The 22483-nt window shown below is 41.5% G+C and overlaps 1 protein-coding gene across 3 annotated transcripts in view; it reads left to right on the top strand.

The window, feature by feature from the left end:
- The window catches only part of LOC122558036 (uncharacterized), a 162836-nt gene that overhangs the window by 89061 nt on the left and 51292 nt on the right, over positions 1 to 22483 (top strand). For 2 of the 3 annotated variants that reach the window (XR_015760122.1, XR_015760123.1), the window contains one exon: positions 6578 to 6823. The exons of the other annotated variant lie outside the window; for it this stretch is intronic. The gene's annotated coding sequence lies outside the window, so the exon portion shown is untranslated. Of the gene's footprint in view, positions 1 to 6577; positions 6824 to 22483 lie in introns of those variants that run through there. 3 annotated transcript variants of the gene reach the window in all.

Genomic DNA, 22483 nt, shown 5'->3' with positions numbered 1-22483 from the left:
TGGAGCAAAATCCTACCGTTGTCACAAGGTGGATTTTGAAAATTTTGTCTAAGATACTGAAAAAGCAATCAGCAGAAATAGTAACGGCACATCCTCACAAAACAATAAACCAGACCAAGGGTGACTTGGGGAGGCAAAGCACAGACAATTCATCTCATAAAAGAATGTCTCTGTTTTCTCCATCATCCTGGTTGTTATTCAGGGAAATCCTAGTCACTGTGGGAAGTAAATAATCTATTTCATGCAAATAGCATGCATGATGTTAGCAAAATGGTAAGCTGAGTGATTTTTATTACTCATTTGTACGTTGTTATTAGCTCCCTGCCTCTGCACTTCAGGTGATCCAGCAAACATGGTATTCTTTACAAGATAGATTGAAGGTTTTAACAGATCTATTCAAAATTATGCAATGCTTTTGTATAGTGGATAAGGAGGAATAGTTCTCACTGCCAACAGAGTTGATAAACCAATGGCCGCAGGTTTAATATAATTGGCAAAAGCATTGGAGAGGAAATGCTATGAGATGTCTGACAATGCCCCGTTCCTGCTTTATTTCTCAGTTCAGGAATAAGGCTAGGAAAAGTCCTCCACAAAGACTGTCCTCCATTTCTGAAGCCATTATTGCTGTTCACACAGTCTGCTGGAAAAGGTTCAGACTAGGCTAAGACCATATGAGAAAGGAGGCTGTTTGACTCCTTGAGCTTGCTCTGCCATTCAATGGCATCATGTCTGATTTCACACTCTTCAGGCTCACTTCCCTGCCCTATCCTCACAGCCCTTGATTCACTGTCTGATCAAGAATTTGTCAGTTGCAGCCTTAAGTATACACAAGGACTCTGCCCCTGCAGCTCTCTGTGACAAGGAGTTCTAAAGACTCACAACCCTCTGAGAGAAGAAGTTCCTCATCATCTCAGTCTTAAGTTGGCGACCCTTTATTCTGAGTCTCTGCCCTTTGGTCCTAGGCTCCCCCATGTGGGGAAACATCCTCTCAGTATTTACCCTATCAAGTCCCTGAAGGATCCAATGTATTTCTTTGAGACCACACCTCATTCTTCCAAACTCCAATGAGCAGAAACCCAAATCTGTTCAGCTTTTGATCATTAGACAAACTGTCCACACTGCGAATCATCCCAGTCAACTTTCTCTCGACTGCCTCCTATGAAATAACGGGACCAAAGCTGCTCACAGTACACCGGATGCGGTCTTACCTATACCCTGTTCAGTTGTATTATGAGTTCCCTGTTCGTATGCTCCAAGCTGCTTGAAGTAAGGGCCAACATTCCTGATTGTCTGTGCATCTATTTGCTAGCTTTCTGTGTTTTTAAATATCAGGAGGAGAATTTTAATATTTGCTGGACTTGAGGAGATGGACCAGTGAGAGTTGCATATATATTTGATTGGGGAGAGATGAGGAGATATTTTTTAAAATTAATAGCACGATCGAAATGCAAAATATTATAAGTTGCTGACTGAGATCTCTGCAAATTGGAATTTGAAACTAAAGCAAGGATTGCTATCTGGAACCATGTGATCTCCTCAACCAGTTTCAATCCTCTGAGGGGCAGAGAAATATACCAGCAGGAGCAGGCCATTCAGCCCACAGAGCTTGCTCCATCATTCTAGATCATGTTTGATTGACTATCTCAACATTATATTCCACTGCAACTCCCATATCATTAGTGCTTAGAAATCTATCTGAATGTCCATTCATCCATCAATCCATCCGTCCTATCTGCCTATCTCGAACATAGTCACTTCTCAACTCAATTCTAAATGTTATGCCAACTTATTCATGTGTCCCTGCTTCTAGACCCTGCAGACAAGAAAAACATCCTTTGTGCATTTGCACAGTCTACTCATTTAAGAATTTTGAAAGCTTCATTGAGATCACCTTGCATTCTTTGAAATTCTAAAGAATACAGAACTGTTTTCTTAATCTGTCCTCATAAAATCACAGCCACCCCAGAGATTATTCTGGTGGACCTCCATTGCACTCCTTCTGTGGAAAGTTTGTTGAGGTAAGGGGTCCAGAACTGCACACAGTACTCTTGATGCAGTCACACCAAGGTTCAGTACAATTGAAGCTAACCAGTTAGGCGGCATGGTGGTTCAGTGGTTAGCACTGCTTCCTCACAATGCCAGACCCAAGTTTGATTCCAGCCTTGGGCAACTGTGTTGAGTTTGGATATTCTCCCTGTGTCTGTATAGGTTTCCTCCAGGTGCTCTAGTTTCCTCCCACAATCCAGAGATATGCAGGTTAGGTGAATTCGCCATGCTAAATTGCCCATAGTGTTCAGGAATATGAAAGTTAGGTGCATTAGTCAGGGGTAAATGTAGAGTAATAGGGTAGGGGAATGGGTCTGGGTATGTTACTCTTCATAGGGTTGGTGTGGACTTGTTGTGCCAAATGGCCTGTTTCCACCCTGTAGGGAATCGATGCTTTGTCTTACTCCAGTAATTAGGTTGGAAAAGTTTGGAGAATAAAAATTCTAGTGTGTTTTATCTCTTATTATCCCTTGATTTTCTTCATGATTTTTCACTATTCCCAGGAAAAGCTTTATGGAGCAACTTTCCTTTGATAATTCACCATTTAGAGCCCACTCAAAATATCAAGACTTCAATAAATTGAAATGAATGGAGCGCCATAAGCCCATATTTTCCCCTACTGGAGGCAGGAAGAGGAAAATAGCAAAGAGGTAATGGCCTCACCACCCATTCATTCCCATCCTCAGCCCAGGCCTGCCTGAGGTCTTCCAAGGGTATGGAGTTGGGTGGAGACTTTGGAAGGCGTGCCTGCCTTTGGGTCTATCGAGGCCACTGCGGTTTTGTCCTTGAATTACTGGTAGTTGATCTGTGGCAGGGAAGGCAATGAAATGCAGACATCAATGCAGCTTTAAATGTATGGGCTGGTGTCAGGCAAGATAGGCATGAACATCATCTAGGTGCCCATCAGGCCCTTTAGAGGCTTTCCTCCTGAAATCCTCCAACTCCTTTTATATCTCCCCCAGCTGCATGGACCTGTTCCTGCACCCTGAGTTCAAACCACCTCCCCCCCACCTCACCACCACCAGTACCACCACCATGACACCTGACCCTGGGCTCCTCAGTGCTGGAGACTGACTGTATTCCAGCAGTGGCCATCAGTCTGACTGGATCACAGAGTCTCCAAGGTGAGACTCCCTTCCTCAGGATTCCCTGCTGAGAAAAATGTTGAAAGCATTTATGCTGCTGGGCTACCATTGTCATGGTGTGTGAACATACTCCAAACAGTTTGGCCATAGAGACATAGAGTTATACAGCATGGAAACAGACCCTTCACTCCAGTTTGTCCATGCCAACCAAATATCCTAAATTAATCTGGTCCCATTTGTAACATTTGGCTCATATCTCTCTAAACCCATCCTATTTGTATACCCATCCAGATGCCTTTTAAATCCTGTTGGAATTCTTTGAAGAGGTGACAAGTAGGTTAGACCAGGGAAACCCAGTGGATGTGGTCTATCTAGACTTCCAAAACGCCTTTGATAAGGTGCCACACGGGAGGCTGCTGAGCAAGGTCGGGGCCCATGGTGTTCGAGGTGAGCTACTGGTATGGATTGAGGATTGTCTGTCTGACAGAAGACAGAGAGTTGGGATAAAAGGTTCTTTTTCGGAATGGCAACCGGTGACAAGCAGTGTCCCGCAGGGTTCAGTGTTGGGGCCGCAGCTGTTCACGTTATATATTAATGATCTGGATGAAGGGACTGGGGGCATTCTAGCGAAGTTTGCCAATGATACAAGTTAGGCGGACAGACAGGTAGTACTGAGGAAGTGGGGAGGCTGCAGAAGGATCTAGACAGTTTGGGAGAGTGGTCCAGGAAATGGCTGATGGAATTCAATGTGAGCAAATGCGAAGTCTTGCACTTTGGAAAAAAGAATACAAGCATGGACTACTTTCTAAACGGTGAGAAAATTCATAAAGCCAAAGTACAAAGAGATCTGGGAGTGCAAGTCGAGGATTCTGTAACGGTAAACATGCAGGTTGAGTCCGTGATTAAGAAAGCGAATGCAATGTTGTCATTTATCTCAAGAGGGTTGGAATATAAAAGCACCGTTGTGCTACTGAGACTTTATAAAGCTCTGGTTAGGCCCCATTTGGAGTACTGTGTCCAGTTTTGGTCCCCTCACCTCAGGAAGGACATACTGGCACTGGAGCGTGTCCAGTGGAGATTCACACGGATGATCCCTGGAATGGTAGGTCTAACATACGAGAAACGGCTGAGGATCCTGGGATTGTATTCATTGGAGTTCAGAGGATTAAGGGGAGATCTAATAGAAACTTACAAGATAATACATGGCTTGGAAATGGTGGACGCTAGGAAATTGTTTCCGTTAGGCGAGGAGACTAGGCCCGGTGGACACAACCTTAGAATTAGAGGGGGTAAATTTAGAACAGAAATGCGGAGACATTTCTTCAGCCGGAGAGTGGTGGGCCTGTGGAATTCATTGCCGCAGAGTGCAGTGGAGTCCGGGACGCTAAATGTCTTCAAGGCAGAGATTGATAAATTCTTGATGTCACAAGGAATTAAGGGCTACGGGGAGAATGCGGGTAAGTGGAGTTGAAAGGCCGTCAGCCATGATTGAATGGCGGAGTGGACTCCGAATGGCCTTACTTCCACTCCTATGTCTTATGGTCTTATGGTCTTAAATGCTGTATTTGTACCAGCCTCCACTACTTTCTTTGGAGGCTCATTCCATACATGCTGTGTGAAAAAGTTGTCCCTTAGCTCCCTTTTAAATCTTTCCCCTTTCACCTTAAACCTATGCCCTCTGGTTTGGTCTCTCCTACCCTGGGTAAACAGACCTTGGCTATTCACCCTATCCACGCCCCTCATGATTTCATAAACCCCTATAAGGTCACCCCTCAATCTCCGAAGGTCCAGGGAAAATAGCCCCAGCCAGTTCAGCCTCTCCCTATAGCTTAAGCCCTCCAACGTTGGCATCATCCTTGTAAATATTTTCTGACCCCTTTCAGGTTTAACAACATCTTTCCTGTAGCAGGGAGACCAGAATTGATTGCAATATTCCAAACGTAGCCTAATATGTCAGGAAGTGTGGACTAAGGATTCAACATGGAATCATTACAGCACAGAAAGAGTCCATTTAGCCCAATCAAGCTGATTTTCTTCCGAGCAATGCAGTCTGTCCCCCTTCCCTTGTGTCCGTCGTATGACTTTTTAAAATCTGGAGTGTCACAGCTTTCACCACCTTTAGTGGCTGCAGGGTTTTGGAAATCATTTTGTTTTTCTGCCTTTTCTCATGGAACTTTTTTTATTTAACTAGTCAGAGCCAGTGACCTCATCAGAGAGCTGGGTGAAATGAGTTAGTGAGTTCAGCAGTACGAGGAAGATAGATTAACACCCAGAGCTACAACGACATGATCACTGAATCATTCTGAGCTTGTGGCACTTCTCTTCGTTGAATAAACTAACATTAGTTGAACTTACCAACACTGTTGGATCCGGTAACTCCTCCAAAGCAATTTCTGCACAAACATCCTTGCCACTTAAAAAGGACACAAGAATATTTGACCGTGATTGTGATTTGATTTTTAGGGAGGGTTTTCCACCATGAAAGTCATTCAATGGCAAATTTTAACACAACAGAGTTATCTGTATGTACTCTGGTATTTCTTTAGAAATGAATGATGCTGTGACAATATTCACATAAACTGTAATCATTCCGAGTGTGGTGTCCTTGCAATGAAAATAATAAGCTGCTGTTAGGGTCCTTCTTCATAAAGCAGTAAAATATTTGATGCACATTTACCCATGAGGATGGTGAAGCTTGAAGTCCCTTACTGTGTGGAACTTAGTTGCATTTAGAATTTGGAGCTCTTCAGCACAACCTTGTTCAATTTAGCTTAAATTATGCTGTATCTGGGCAGATGCCTTAAAAAAAATGCACCTCCTCATTGATGCAAATAAATAAAGAAAAGACATTTATAGGTGTCCTTTTACAATAAAAATACATCCTAAAGTGATCAACAGCCATTTTGAAGTGTACTCTGTAATTATGGTGATAATGTAGGAAATATAGCAGCCAATTTTCACACAGCAAGCTCTAACAAACAGTAACCAGATAATTTGTTTTGGTGATGTACTTGGTGGATAAATATTTGCCAGAAAATCAGAGTATTTTACTTGTTTTTCTTTCGAAATAGTACTTTGGGATTTTTTACATCCACCTGAGAGTGCAGTTGGAGCATCGATTTCAATATCTCATCGAAAGGCAGCACACCCTAAAGTGTAATAATTCACTCTATTTACAGTGCAGGAACAGAGCATTCAGCCAATGCTGATGTTAATACTTCAGATGAACTTCTTCCCACTCTACACCATCCAATCTTATCAACGTAACCTTTTATTCCTTTTTTCTTCACTTGTCTATCTAATTTTCCTCTGAATGCATCTATGCTATTCACTGTAACCACTTCACATGATAGAAAGTTCCACTTTTGAAAAGAGAATGTGTGTACCAGTTGCAATCTGTAACCTTTCTAACCACAACGGTTTGCATTATAATTACTCTTTTTCAGCTTTGCACAATGAAAAGATGGTAACGTGAATGCCCATTACCAGGTGAAAGATTTACCATCAGCAGCTCCTGCAGAACTACCACTGTGAAATACATTAAACCTTCACAAAATCTCACAGAATACAGTTGATGGGAGCATGTAATTACTTGCAGCTAGTTTAAGAATCGGTGGTGTTAATAGAAGGATTGAATGTGCTGCTTCAGTTGAGCTGTATTCATTGTAATGAATAAAGAATTTCAGCCTGAAGCTTATCTCCAAAACACAGCATTGTATATCTTTAATTTATTACTTGCTTCATTTCAGACAAGAGCTTACAACCTTGTTACCCAGGCCAGACCATGCCTATATTTGGACATGATGGTTGCATGCATTTTGTTGCTCTGATAAATGACACACTTATTAAGGTATCTCAGGACCAAACAGAAGGCAATTTTATGTAAATCTACACACGGCAGTTTGTTAATTCTGCATTGATGTTGGAATTATAAATCCTACAATAACTTGGATTTATATTGTATCTTTACTATCCCACCATGGTATTCTCTCCCTGACAGCATTATGGGTGTACTGAATTACAGCAGTTCAAGAAAGCAGCTCATCACGATCTTCCATCGTAATCTCCTTGCTCTTGCTTGATTAATAAAGGCCAGTATCCCATCTGCCTTCTGAACCATTTTGTCTACTATCTTGTTGCCTTTGAGGATCTATGGGCATATGCACCAAATACCCTCTGATTTGGGGTGGCATAATAGCTTGGTGGTTAGCACTGCTGCCTCATAGCACCAGGGACCCGGGTTTGATTCCAGCCTCAGGTGACTAGTTGTGCGAAGTTTGCACATTCTCCCTATATCTGCATGAGTTTTCTTTGTGTGCACAGGTTTCTTCCCACTGTCCAAAGAGGTGCAGGTTAGGTGGATTGGCCATGCTAAGTTGTCCATAGTTTTCAGGGATATGCAGGCTAGGTGGGTTCGCCATAGGAAATGCAAGGTTATAGGGATGGGTTGGGTCTGGATGGAATGCTCTTCGGAGGCTTGGTGTGGAATTGATGGGCCAAATGGCATGCTTCCAGACTATAGGGATTCTATGATCCTTTCCACAGTCCTACCATTCAGAGTGCACTTCTTTGGCTTTTAAAGCTATCTCAAACCTTACACTTTTCAAGATTAAATTGCATTCCATTTTCTCTCTTTATAACTGAAATTCCTTATTCCCAGGACCATTTTTGTGAATCTTTCCTGCACTCTCTCTATTACCTTCCTAAAGTGCAATGCTCTGAACTGGACATAATGTTCCAGCTGAGCTGTACTAATGTCTTATATGAGAATATTTCCAGATTGTAACTGAATTTGAATTCTTAAAGTGTCAGTGGTGTGACTTTGAGCTCTTATTATCTGGATTGATTATCTAGCAGCCTGGATTTCAAACCCAGTAACATTACCACTGCAGTACCTTGCTCTTGTTGGAAAGCTTGATGTAACGAGACTTCCACAAAAATAAATGAAGGAATTTGCAGACGTTATTAGCTATAAGGAATAGATTAATGTACCTTGTGAAGCAGCAGTAACAGTTTCACAATAATGCCAATTCTACTTGCACTTTTGGCAATAAATCCATGGGTAGGCAGTATGGTGTGCTTTACTGTTGGTGTGGTTTATGAAATAAATTCTAACAGTGAGCAGATGGCAGTTCGAGACTTTGTGACAGTACCAGAGAATATCTGTCACACAATGGCATTTGCTTGTTTAATTAGATAGGGTGTGCTTAGTTCCACAGCAGGTGGCCTTGTCTGGGCTCAGTGGAGACTTGGACAACTAGAGAAGAGAATGAAGCAGTGACTTTATTACTGAATCTACTATGGAGCACATTGCACTTGCGTAACAGCATGGATTTCACACACAGTACTCACTCTGTCTGAGATAATGCACTCTTGGCTCCTTTCTGCAGTACTACTTTGTTTTTACTACTTGTACCACGTTAACGTGTGAGCAGCAGCTATAAGAAGTTATCACATACTGCAGCATACACCACATGCATCTCAGAAAATGTAATCAGTCTAGCAATCCAATATTTGCACCACGAAAGAACCTGGTTCATATTGGACCTTTCACAATATTAGGATCACCAAAAGTGTTTTACAGGCAACAAAGTACTTTCACATTCACTGTTGTAGTGCCAGAAACACTGTCACCAACTTGTGCTCATCAAGACCCCACAAACAGCAGTGTGGTAATGATCCAATAATCTGCAGTAAATAAAAACTGAGAGAACAATGGATACTTTAAATTAGAAACAAAAACAGAAGTTGCTGGAAAAGCTGAGCAGGTCTGGCAGTATCTGTGAAGTGAAATCAGAGTTAACGTTTTGGAACCAGTGACGCTTCCTCAGAATCCTCTTCAGTTCACAGATGCTGCCAGACCTGCTGAGCTTTTCCAGCAACTTCTGCTTTGTAGTAAATAGAGATAAATATTAATCAAGATACCCCTGCTTTTCTTGAAAATAGTCTTACAGCTGTTTTAGTCTGATAGAAATGCGAACAGAGCCTGAGTTTAATGGATCCTCTGATCACTGCTATTGCAACTGAAAAATGTCTCAATTTAATATATTGTTGAAATATGACATATCTAGCAATGGAACACTCCATCACTGCCACTAAACTCTGACTACTGTATCCAAACAATGTACCTCTGTTCCTGCACCACCTAAAGTCAAAATGAAAGTTCCACTTTGTCCCTTGCCTGAGGTGTGGTGACCCTCAGGTTAAACCGCTACCAGTCAGTTCTTTCAAATAAGAGAGCAGCTCCATGGTCCTCTGGGACTGTGGCAGCTTTACCTTTAGCTTTACCTCTAATCCAACCATTGTAACATTTATTTTCCCACACTGGAAACCTAAGAATTTTCTATGTGAAATTGCCTTTTAATGTCATTTGGGGGAACACTTCTGTTTGAAATGGATGCTGTAAGATTGTGAGCATAGGTTTTTGTTTAGTGAGACAAGACCAATTGGCATTGAATTTGTGTGAGAAATGAGCATGATGGAAGCTTGCTGTAAGGATAAACATTTCAAATGTTTGGCTGTGAAATGTAGCATTAGAAGAACATTTCAGTTAGTCACTATTAGCAACAACAATGATGTGACCTGTTAAAGGGATTGAGTACGTTATGAAGAAAATGCTGCATCAAGTGAGAGTGTTGCAGCAAATTGCTGGAGGAAGTGAGAATGTGATGACAGACATTTCCTGACAGTGACAACCTTAAGACAGCAGGAAGATCAGGTCTTAAGACAAATCTTTTTGGGAAGAAGTTAAAATTCCACAAATTGCTTCATTCTTTATATTTTCTGCTCATTGGAGCTCCTTCAGATACAGCTTGCAGTAAGGAATATGTGAACTTAGGAGCAGTGGGAGACCATTTAGCCCCTCAAGACTATTCTACCATTCAATGAGATCATGGCTGATTTGTGACATAACTCCAGATATCTTTTCCCCTATGTCCCTTGATATCTTTGGTTACTAAAAAACTCACAATTTCAGATTTCATACTAACAATGGATCTAGAATCAACCAACATTTGCAGAAAAGAATCCTGATCTTCAACTATCTTCTGAATGTAGAACGATGACATGGGAATTTTTTGAGGGAGTATTTTCTGATGCTATGACCTGCACAAGTGTAATTCTCATGACACCGCATGGCTGTGCATGCACAAATCACATAAGGGACTTACACAGTCGTGGTTTGATGAGAATGCCAGTAGCTGCATGCAAATTCTTGTGTGACATCATAAATACACAGATGTTATCATGTCCTAATGCATTGGCAATGGATACACACACAGAAATGAAAACTTGCCTTTCAAATGAAAATAAATTACTGTGCATATGCATAATTTACAAATCACGCTTTTCAATGAAACAAATAACTACATATATCCAGAATTGAAAGTTGTCTGAAGAAGTTGGTGCATAAGCAAAGAGTGTCCATGGCAAATGAAAAGGGTGCCTGATATTGATGAAGGCTACAATTTCAAAGCTCTGAGCATTTAGAATCATAGAGTCTGAGAGTTTTACAGTATGGAAAAAGGGCCTCTGCACCAACCATCATACACCCATCTACACCAGTCCCATTTTCAAGCAATTGGCCTGTAGCCTTATATGCTATGGCATTTCAAGTGGTCAATCTAAATACTCTTTAAATGTTGTAATGCTTCCTATTCTATTACCCTTAAAGGCAGTAAGTTCCAGATACCCACAAAATTCTTCCTTAAATCCTTCTGGACCTCTTGCCTCTCAGCTTAAATCTCTGCCCTTTAGTTAATGATCCCTCTACTAAGCGAGAAAGTTTCATTCTATCTACCCATTTTGTGTTGCTCATAGTGTTGTACACCTCAATCAATTCCCTCATTGGCCTGTTCCATTCTAAGGAAAACAACCCCAGCCTGTCTAGTCTCTTGTCATAGTTGAATCACTCCAGCCTAGGCAACATGCTGGTGAATCTCATCTTCGCCATCTCTAGTAGAATCCTTCTGATGGTGTAGCAACCAATGCTCCACCTATGGTCTAACTAAGGTTGTATTACCTCCTAGCTCTTCTTTCAATACCTTGACTAACCCCATCAGATTTCTTAACCACCTTATCTACCTGCCTTCAAGGATCTATGGACATAGACACCAAGATCTTCTGGTCCACTGTACTTCCTAGGGTCCTACCATTCATTGTGTACTCCCATACCTTATTAATACTCCCACAATGCATCACCTTACACTTTTCCTGAATAAATTCTATTCTTGAATAAAATAGAATAATTTGTCACTATTCTGCTATCTGACCAACCACTAGGCCAATTTTGGATCCAATTAACCTTGGATCATTTTGGCACTTAAATTCTTGACGAGTTATCCATGCTAGACCTTGTCAAAAACCTTACTGAAATCCAAGTAAGCTACATAAACTGAACTAGCCTCTTCTACACAACTAGGTAAAAACAAGGACTGCAGATGCCCATTTTCCTGCTCCTCATATGCTGCCTGACCTGCTGTGCTTTTCTAGCACCACTCTCTTCTACACAACTAGTTATCTCCTCAAAAAACGTAATCAAACCTGTCAGGCATGATGTCACCCTGACAAAGCCATGCTGACTATCCTTGAATAATCCTTGCCTTTCCAAACAAAATAATTCTGTATCTCAGAACCTTTTTCCAAAAGTTTTCTTGTCACTGACTTTCGATTTCCTGGCCTATAGTTCCCTGGTTTATTCCTACCACCCTTCTTGAATAATGGCACCACATTAACAGTCCTCCAGTCCTCTGGCATCTCTCTTGTGGCCAGAGAGGATTTGAAAATTAATAATAGTAGACACTTTCTTTTCAGTTTTTGAAGGCATCAAGGGATATGGAGAGAAAGCATGAATGTGGCATTGAGACAGAAGATCAGCCATAATCATGTTGAGTGGTAGAGCAGGCTCAAAGGGCTGAATTGTCTGGTCCTGCACCTAGTTTCTATGTTAATGTCAGAGCCCTTGCAATCTCCTCCCTTGCCTCCCACAACAGCTGGGATTTATCTCATCTGGGCCTGGAGATTTATCCAACTTTAAGCCAGTTAAAACTGTTAACTCCTCCCTCTTAAAAGTAATTTATTTGAATATAACACAGTACTCCTTGTTGATTTCTATATCTATATTGTCCTTCTCTATTGTGAACACAGATGCTGAGAACTCATTTAAATCCTCATGTGCGGCTTCACACAAAGTTAACCACTTTGGTCCCTAATGAATCACACTCCTTCTCTGGTTATTCTCCCGTTCCTAATATACTTATAATATGGCTTTAGATTTCCCTTTAAGTTACCCATCAGGGTTCATTTTAATGTCTTCTCTTCACTTTCCTAATTTCTTTTTAAAGCAATCCTACACTTTTTGTACTCCTCTAGGCCGTCCCATGTTTTGAGATCTCCACATCTATGGTGAACTTCCCATTGTTTCATAATCCAATCCTGTACATTCTTTGACGTCCTAGGTTCTCTGAACTCATTGGTTCTGATCTTCATCTTTATGGAACATGTTGACTCTGCTGTTTCCTTTTTGACAAACTTCCATTGCTCCAATATAGATTTTCCATGATGTAGCTATCCCTGGACCACTTCACAACCAGATCTTACTTTATAAAATTAAAAAGAGCCTGCTTCCAATTCAAAACCTTTATTTCTGGTCTATCTTTGTTCTTCTGCATGGGTACCTTAAACTGTAATGAACTATGGTCACTGTCATGAAATGCTTCCTCACTGCTTTATCTAGCCTGGCTTCATTCCCTAAAATTAAGTTCAGCACCTCCTTGTTTTTTGTAGGGCTTTTCAAATGCTGGCTTAAAAAAGCTTTTCTGGATACATTTTAAGATTTCCACTACCTTTAAAACCTTCACACCTTGTCCCTTTAATACCGGGGAGTTGAAACTCCTATTATTATCCTATTTAAGTTTTACTCATGTGGCCTCAATTCAGGAATCATCCAAGAAATCATATCTCCTCATTGCATTAATTGATACCTTGGTCAATATTGCAAAACTACCTCCTCTGTCACATTCTAACCTGTTTTACCTGAAGTTTCTATCCCCTGGAATATTGAACTGCTAGATAATAGTGATATTATCACTGGACTGTTAACCCAGAAACAAGGTAAAGTTCTGGGGACCTGGGTTCAAATCCTGCTAATAAAAATCTGGAATTAAGAATCTACTAATAACCATTACTCCAATATCGATTGTTGGTATACCCCATCTGGTTCACTAATGTTCTGTAGGGAAGGAAACTGCCCTCCTTAACTGGTCCAGCCCACATGTGACTCCAGACCCACAGAAACATGTTTGACTCTTGACTACCCTCTGGGCAATTAGGGCTGGGCAATAAATACTGACTTTGCCAGCGATGCACCCATCCCATGAATGAATAAAAAAAGGTTAATCAGCACCCTCAACTCATATGTCTCACTCACAAGATTCCTTGCATTGAAATAATGCCATCCAGCCTTGCTGAGTTCCTTTGCACATTAACTTGACTATATATACTCTGCCTGCAACTTTGATTTGCTTTTTCTGTTAAAAATTACACAACACCAGGTTATAGTCCAACAGTTTATTTGGAAGCACTAGCTTTTGGAGCACTGCTCCTTCATCGGGTGGTTGTGGAGTATAAGATATAAGACACAGAAATTATAGCAAAAGTTTACAGTGTGATGTAACTGAAATTATCTATTGAAAAAGACCTGGATTGTTTGTTAAGTGTCTCATCTTTTAGAATGAACATGTAAGTTTCGGTTCTCATACGCTCACACATTAACTCCCACACTCATACGCATCCTCTCATAGACTTATACCCCTTAACCCTCACATTCTCTCTCAAACACACACACACACTCTTTCTCTCACAGACACTCATAACCCCCACTTCCACACACATACCCGCATGCATACACACGCGCACACACACATATAAGTTTGTGGGTGAATTTGTACTTGCAGAATTACATTATATTTTGCGCAAAAACTGTATGAATCCATGTAAGATTCTGTAAATCTGTTTTTTAGATTAGAATCAGTCTGACCATTGTGGCACAGACAGCCTCACACAGGGCACCTCACACCTTAAATGCATTATCTGGGCCGACATGACACCAATTGTTAAAGTTCACTTGAAAATGTAACTTTAAAAAAGTTCTGCGATTTACATGTGAAAGAACTGAAATCAACATGCTCACTCTAAAAGATGAGAGATTTAACAATCAATCCAGGTTTCTTCAATGTATAATTTCAGTTTCATCACACTATGCTATAAATTCTGTGATAAAGTAGCAGCGCTCCAAAAGCTAGTGCTTCCAAATAAACCTGTTGGACTATAACCTGGTGTTGTGTGATTTTTAACTTTGTCCACCCCAGTCCAACACCAGCATCTCCAAACAATTGCTTTTTCTGACAAGTTTTATTCATTGTTATTTGTGAATTCAATGTTTTTTTGTTCATTTATAAATTTGCCACTTGAGAAAAGGCAACAACAGTTTGATTTAAAATATCTTTAGAAAGTCAGTACCTCCAACAGCGCAGCATTTCCTTAATGAATCACTTAATTGACGATTTAGATTATGTAGTCAAATCCCAAGATTGAGCAAGAGCCATCCTTCTTCTGACTCAGGGGTGAGAATACTATGTATTGAGTCATGACTATCACCAACAATTTCTGATGGTTTGACTAAAGTATATATCCCAGGTACAATTCTGCAGCATGGTGCTGTGCATTAACATTAATGTATAAATTCACCATAATCCCAGAATTCTCTAGGGCTGCTCACTCATTAGAAAGAGACGATTGATGATAGGTTTAACTTGAAGGCAACCATGCCTCATATGAGAGGAGAAGTTGAGAAAGAGGGATCTTCATGGTAGTAACCCGTATAGCATCAATGTCAGTATGGATTGACAACACCCACGTTCAATTGGCTGAGGAATAGGACAGAATATTAGTTTTTTAAAGATCTGGCTATGGTCTGGATTTTTTGAGATCCTCATTTGAGCTGAAGGTGAAACCTCAGTTTATGCCTGTTGAGTTCTATTATGTTTATTTCATCTGGGAAGTGCTTGAGATGAGAAATTCCTGAGTAATTTTATTTACATGTCCATTAAAATAATTAAGTTAAGTGGGAGTGTGCTGCTGGAATGCTTGAACACTGGAGTGAGTCTTTTAGAAATTCTGCTTCAACATTACAGCAGCAGTCTGAGAGATGGGCAGATAAAGGAGTCGTACTCAAACTCACTCACTCACATCAAGATTATAACGGGGGTTTATAAGCCTCTAGCTTTTCCTGGATAACTATTAAGCTGCAGTGAGTCAGAAACTCCAAATTAAATGGACTCTTTGGAGGGATCTAAATGCAGGGAACAAGCCTTTGGAAAATTCAATAGCCCAAGCAATTTTCACTTAGCTAAGGCAGGAATTCTGCATGGTCTTGATCATGTCACTGGCCATCGGAATTTCTGGGTCAATTTCTTGACAAAAAGCACTTTAGGATTTTCACAACAATCATATCCTACAGAAATCCATCTTGATTGTGGTATTCATTTTCATTCATATTAGTTCTAGACAAAGCATTCACTATAATATTGTCTCTTCCTGTGACATGATTGATTTTTAAATGGTATGGCAAGGAAAGGCTGGTGCCTGGTGGTACAGTCTTTGATGGGATGGAAAGCTGGCTTCATTAAATTACAGAAGTGATAATGATGCAGAACAAAGGGGGATAGTAATGGGATCAATAAATAAAAAGAAGCTGAGACTAAAAGAGATGTAAATGGCAACAGTCGGATCATTGCTAGCACATGCTGTTTGTAAAAATGGGAGTGGAGAAGATAATCTCAAATTGTGGAGCTCAGCGTTGGATCTGGAAAACTGTGACGTGGTTAACCAAAAGACAAGCGGTCATTCCTTGAGGTTCATTTGTCATCTTCATCAGCAGTCCCTCAGAATCAAGGATGACATCTATCAACAGATGAGTAGTTAGGTGACTGCAAAGCCCAGGTTTGGGCCTGCAAGTTTTTCGGTAGCAGGCTTTGTTGTTGTATGGGGTTGTAGACTTCACAGCCCCAGTCTGGCTTGCTTTTTGGGCTCTTTTGTGGCATGGTTGAGTTGTTGAGCCTCGGGGTGGCTTGTGCCTTGATGGATCACGAGCTGCAGTGATGAGCGGTCAGCAGCTTTCTCAACCCTGTCACCCAGTCAGTGACATAAGCATCATTAGAACAGAGGGAAAAGACAGAGGGAATGGAAATTACAGGTGACCACAAGCTTGAGGTTACATCTTTGGACTGAATTGAGATGTTCAGGAAAGAAGCCATTCAATTTGTGTTTGTTGTCCCTCATGTAGAACAGGTCACATAGATACAGTATCACAAATTCAAGGAATGCATAAAAAGGAATGTGTTGCTTCATCGACATTGACATGGGAAGGGGGTAGGAGTTAAGAGTGATGGAAAACCTTACTGTCACCATTCTACATGGCACATCTATACGTGTACCTCTATTTACAGACCCCATCAAGACAGAAAAAGCATGACAGAACACAGTACCTTTTTATCTTGACCTTTCTGTTCTTCATAATGTAACAGCAATGCTGACCAACAAACTTCCTGTGTTATGGAGCCATGCTTTTTTTTTTAAAAAAAAAGACTTTATAAAATAAATGACTTAGAAGCACTTACTGATTTTTTTAAAAAGGCTAAAGCTAAATTCCAGTGAATTGAAGTCACTATTAAAGATAGCTTACCATTTGTATTGTTGTCTCTTCCACATTCGAAAACCATTGAAATGGAGATAAATTGTCTGCAAAGCCTCACCAGGAACAGTTGTCTTAAAACATTTTAAATGATGACCTACCTATTTATTAGGAAAGCTTCCAGATAATCACCTTGGGATCCAACTGGGTGGAAGCAAACTATAAGACATGACCATTGGACAATGGGACATTGGTTGCAAAATGAAATTGTCCAGACATCAACTAATCGCAGCTGGCTACAAATCTGGAATTCACTATGGGAGTGTTGCTGAACAAAGAAACCTTGGAGTGCAGGTTCATAGATCCTTGAAAGTAGAGTCGCAGGTAGAAAGGTAGTGAAGAAAGCATTTGGTATGGTTTCCTTTGTGGGCGGCACGGTGGCACAGTGGTTAGCACTGCTGCCTCACAGCGCCAGAGACCCGGGTTCAACTCCCGCCTCAGGTGACTCTCTGTGTGGAGTTTGCACATTCTCCCCGTGGCTGCGTGGGTTTCCTCCGGGTGCTCCGATTTCCTCCCACAATCCAAAAATGTGCAGGTTAGGTGAATTGGCCATGCTAAATTGCCCGTAGTGTTAGGTGAAGGGGTAAACGTAGGAGTATGGGTTTGGGTGGTATACGCTTCGGCGGGTCGGTGTGGACTTGTTGGGCCGAAGGGCCTGTTTCCACACTGTAAGTAATCTAATCTAATCTTTATTGGTCAGAGTATTGAGTACAGGAGTTGGGAGGTCGTATTGCAGCTGTACAGGACATTGGTTAGGCCACTGTTGGAATATTGCGTGCAATTCCGGTCTCCTTCCTATCAGAATGATGTTGTGAAATTTTAAAAGGTTCAGAAAAGATTGACAAGGATGTTGCCAGGATTGGAGGATTTAAGCTGTAGGGAGAGGTTGAACAGGCTGGGGCTGTTTTCCCTGGAGCATCGGAGGCTGAGGGGTGACCTTATAGAGGTTTATAAAATCATGAGGGGAATGGATGGGATAAATAGACAAGGTCTTTTCCCTGGGGTGGAGGAATCCAGAACTAGAGGGCATAGGTTTAGGGTGAGAGGGGAAAGATTTAAAAGGGACCTAAGGGGCAGCTTTTTCACACAGGGGGTGATGCGTGTATGGAATGAGCTGCCAGAGGATGTGATGGAGGCTGGTACAATTGCAACATTTAAAAGGCATCTGGATGGATATATGAATAGGAAGGGTTTGGAGGGATATGGGCCTGGGGCTGGCAGGTGGGACTAGATTGGGCTGGGATATCTGGTCAGCATGGACGCGTTGGACTGAAAGGTCTGTTTCCATGCTATACATCTCTATGATTCTATGACTCTCTGCCACAACAATATTTGGGATAACTGGGCAGCTTGTACTCCACAACCACCTGATGAAGGAGTAGTGCTCTGAAAGCTTGCGCTTCCAAATAAACCTGTTGGACTATAACCAGGTATTGTGTGATTTTTAACTTTGGGCAGCTGGAGACAGAGCAAGTAATGTGGATAAGCCAGCTAACCTATTCTCTGTCTAAATGCCTGCTCTCACTGCAGAATAGGACAAGCAAATGAGACACTGAAGAAACAAAATCCCTTTGTTGGTGTCTCTCCCTGTCTCTCCATAGATCTTTGAACCCTGCTGTGTTTGACTCTTCATGTGTCACATACAGAACCATCGATATCTTTAAATCACCCCGGGTCATACTAGAGTTCGACTTGAAGCTAGACAAGTCACCAGTCTTCAAGAATCATTTACCTCATTGGATTTCACATTGCTTAATCCTCCTACTCTTCCACACATTTATTTCTGTGTTTGTGAAATATTTAACTGTGTGAAAATTAGTCCATTCTTAGTATTTTAGTTAGACTATATTATGTACAACTGATATTTTTCCTTTCTCTTTAAAAACTCAAGAAAACCTATGTGTTGTGACCTTTATCATCACATAAATGATTAAGTATTCTCTGGATTGACAAGCACATCCTTTTTCGTAAAAACAAGCCTGCTTTGGTCAAATGGGTAGTGGGGAGAGAGGTGAGCCATTCGGCTCCATCACTTGCTTTTAGCCACATTTAGGATGGGTAACAAATGATCTACTTGGCAAAGATGTTGACATCCCATGAAAGGATTAAAACAAAAAATAGACAATAGACAATAGACAATATGTGCAGGAGTAGGCCATTCTGCCCTTCAAGCCTGCACCACCATTCAATATGATCATGGCTGATCATCCTTAATCAGTATCCTGTTCCTGCCTTATCTCCATAACCCTTGATTCCACTATCCTTGAGAGCTCTATCCAACTCTTTCTTAAATGAATCCAGGGACTGGGTCTCCACTGCCCTCTGGAGCAGAGCACTCCACACAGCGACCACTCTCTGGGTGAAGAGGTTTCTCCTCATCTCTGTCCTAAATGGTCTACCCTGTATTGTTAAACTGTGTCCTCTGGTTCGGCACTCACCCATCAGCGGAAACATGTTTCCTGCCTCCAGAGTGACCAATTCTTTAATAATCTTATATGTCTCAATCAGATCCCCTCTCAGTCTTCTAAACTTAAGGGTTTACAAGCCCAGTCGCTCCAGTCTTTCAGCGTAAGGTAGTCCCGCCATTCCAGGAATTGACCTTGTGAACCTACGCTGCACTCCCTCAATAGCCAGAATGTCTTTCCTCAAATTTGGAGACCAGAACTGCACACAATACTCTAGATGTAGTCTCACCAGGGCCCTGTACAGCTGCAGAAGAATCTCTTTGCTTCTATACACAATCCCTCTTGTTATGAAGGCCAGCATGCTATTAGCCTTCTTCACTACCTGCTGTACCCGCATGCTTACCTTCATTGACTGGTGTACAAGAACACCCAGATCTCTTTGTACTGCCCCTTTACCTAAATTGATTCCATTTAGGTAGTAATCTGCCTTCCTGTTCTTGCCACCAAAGTGGATAACCATACATTTATCCATATTAAACTGCATCTGCCATGCATCTGACCACTCACCTAACCTGTTCAGGTAACCCTGTAATCTTCTAACATCCTCCTCACATTTCACCCTGCCACCCAGCTTTGTATCATCAGCAAATTTGCTAATGTTATTACTAATACCATCTTCTATATCATTAATATATATTGTAAAAAGCTGCGGTCCCAGCACTGATCCCTGCGGTGCCCCACTGGTCACTGCCTGCCATTCCGGACTGGAGCTGTTTATCACTACTCTAAAATGCAGTGGCTTGTTCCTCCACCAGTGATACTAAAGGATGGGTCTTTGAGTCTGAAGAGAGAAAGGATTGAGTGAGCAATAACAATGCATAACTGTGATCTTTGGCACTCTGTAAGAGCCCCAGGCCTCCTTTTCAGCAAAGGTGCAATTTAAAGATCCTGAATTTTGTTTCAAAGACCAGAACTAACTGAGATGTTTCTGCATCAGGTGCTGTCAGAAGAGATATTAAACTGAAAACGAGAGTCCAGAGACAGTATGTTCCTGTTAGGGTGAAAAGGCAAGGCTGGGAGGTTTTCATCAAGAAAAAGAAGGAAACCTATTTCAGGTACAGACAACAGAATTCGAGTGATTCCCCAGAAAAAATATAAAGGCAGTAGGAGTATACTTAAGAAGGAAATCAGAAGGGCAAAAAAGGGAACATGAGATAACTTTGGCAAATAGGGCTAAGGAGAATCCAAGGTATTTTAGGTATTGGAGGTGATTTCCTCAAATTCCAGGAGCAGCAATTACTGTTTTATATGCTGTTGCGGTTTTTTGGAACTTTGGAGAAAAGAAAGTCAAAACAAAAGCACTTTTAAAAGGGAGAGGAACAGACAAAGGCAGCACATGCTGAGGTCAGTGCAGGAGAGCGAGAGAGAGAAAGAAACCCACACTGCTGAAACAGCAGTGAACCTGCACAGTTACTGCCTTTGCTGTTGAATTCATGTATTACTGGACATCGGAGTGCGTCTGGGAAATTAACAAACGGTGAAATTCACAACCGATCTTGGAGGAACCTGTTTGGGAGAGGTTACAGCACAGAGACAGATAAGTAAATAGTTTTAAGTGTGGCCTCACAGTAAATCTGCAGTAGTGAGTAGAGTGGGTTATTTCCTGATTACATGTTTTATTAAGATATGTCCCTTGATTAAACTTAAAAATATAAGCCATATGTATTGTTAGCCTGGAGCAGTGTTTTGTAGAGGAATAAGACAGTACTATTTTCTGGGTCTGCGGACTGAAAGAAGCAAAAATAGCCTTTAGTAGAATGATATGTTCTTCTTGTCGGATGTGGGAGTTTAGGGAGAGTTTACAGGTTACTGAAGATTATATCTGCAATAAATGTCATTGGTTGTGAATCCTATCATATTGAATGGATCGGTTGGAGCGACAGTTAGAGGAAATGAGGAATGTACAAGAGCAAGGGCATGTGATGGATGGCAGTTTTAGGAAAGGAGAAAAATTGTAGATATAGTCACATAGATGGGTTAGCTCCAGGAAAGGTAAGAGAGGTACGCAGGTAGTGCAGGAGTCTTCTGTGGCTATCCCCATTTCAAACAAGTATGCTGTTTTGGAAAATGTAGGGGGTGATGGCTTTCGCAAAATGTAGTACTAACAGCCAAGTTTCTGGTATTAAGACTGGCTCTAATGCAATGAGGGGGATGTGGGGTTCCAAGAGATCAATTATGTTAGGAGACTCTCTAGTCCTAGGCACAGACAGATGTTTCTGTGGCCAGCAGTGAAAAATCAGAATAGTGTGTTGCCTCCCTGGTGCCAGGATCAAGGATGTCTCAGAGAGGGTGCAGAATGTTCTCAAGGGGGAGAGGGACCAGCAGGAGGACATTTTACACATTGGAACCAACAACATAGGAAGGGAAAAGAATGAAATTCTGAAGAGAGAATATAGGGAGTTAGGCAGGAATTTAAAAAGGAGATCCTCAAGAATAGTAATACCTGGATGACTCCCGGTGCTGCGAGCTAGTGAGGGTAGGAATAGAAGGACAGACTAGATGAATGTATGGCTGAGGAGCTGGTGTATAGGAGAAGGATTCATATTTTTGGATCATTGGAATCTCTTTTGGGGTAGAAGTGATCTGTACGAGAAGGACGGATTGCACCTAAATTGGAAGGGGAGTGGTGTTTTTGATAAGGGATAGCATTACAGCTATACTGAGGGAGGATATTCCCGGAAATACATCCAGGGAGGTTATTTGGGTTGAACTGAGAAATAAGAAAGGGATGATCACCTTTGGGTTAATAGTTACTCAGGAAGAGTTAAAATTATTGAGCATCTCGTCTAAATCTTGAGTAACTGTTAAACAGACTACCACCGCCCCGCCACCAAACGTATCAAACACCCCCCCAACTCTACTAGATCCCTTACACTCTCAACCCTGACCACCCCTAAACCCATCTTTCCAGGAGCTGACAACCCCTCTACACGGGTCTTGTCACATCCTGTCCATCCGGGACCCAACACATCCTTCTCTTCCAAGGACCCTTAACCTCTCTCGCCTCCTGGGAGCCAACACCCTCTCTCCAACCTGGACTCAAGAACACTCCCTCTTCCCAGCACCAAATATCCCCACTCTGCTGAAACCTGACAGTTCACCTCTTCCCCGAAACCCAACAACCATCCTCTTCCTGA

Source organism: Chiloscyllium plagiosum, unplaced genomic scaffold (genome assembly GCF_037043375.1).
Source record: "Chiloscyllium plagiosum isolate Xiang-an unplaced genomic scaffold, Cpla_swu_hap1 HiC_scaffold_18, whole genome shotgun sequence".
NCBI classification, from domain to species: domain Eukaryota; kingdom Metazoa; phylum Chordata; class Chondrichthyes; order Orectolobiformes; family Hemiscylliidae; genus Chiloscyllium; species Chiloscyllium plagiosum.
The sequence above is the reverse complement of the archived record's forward strand: the minus strand, read 5'-3'. Positions and strand labels throughout refer to the sequence as shown.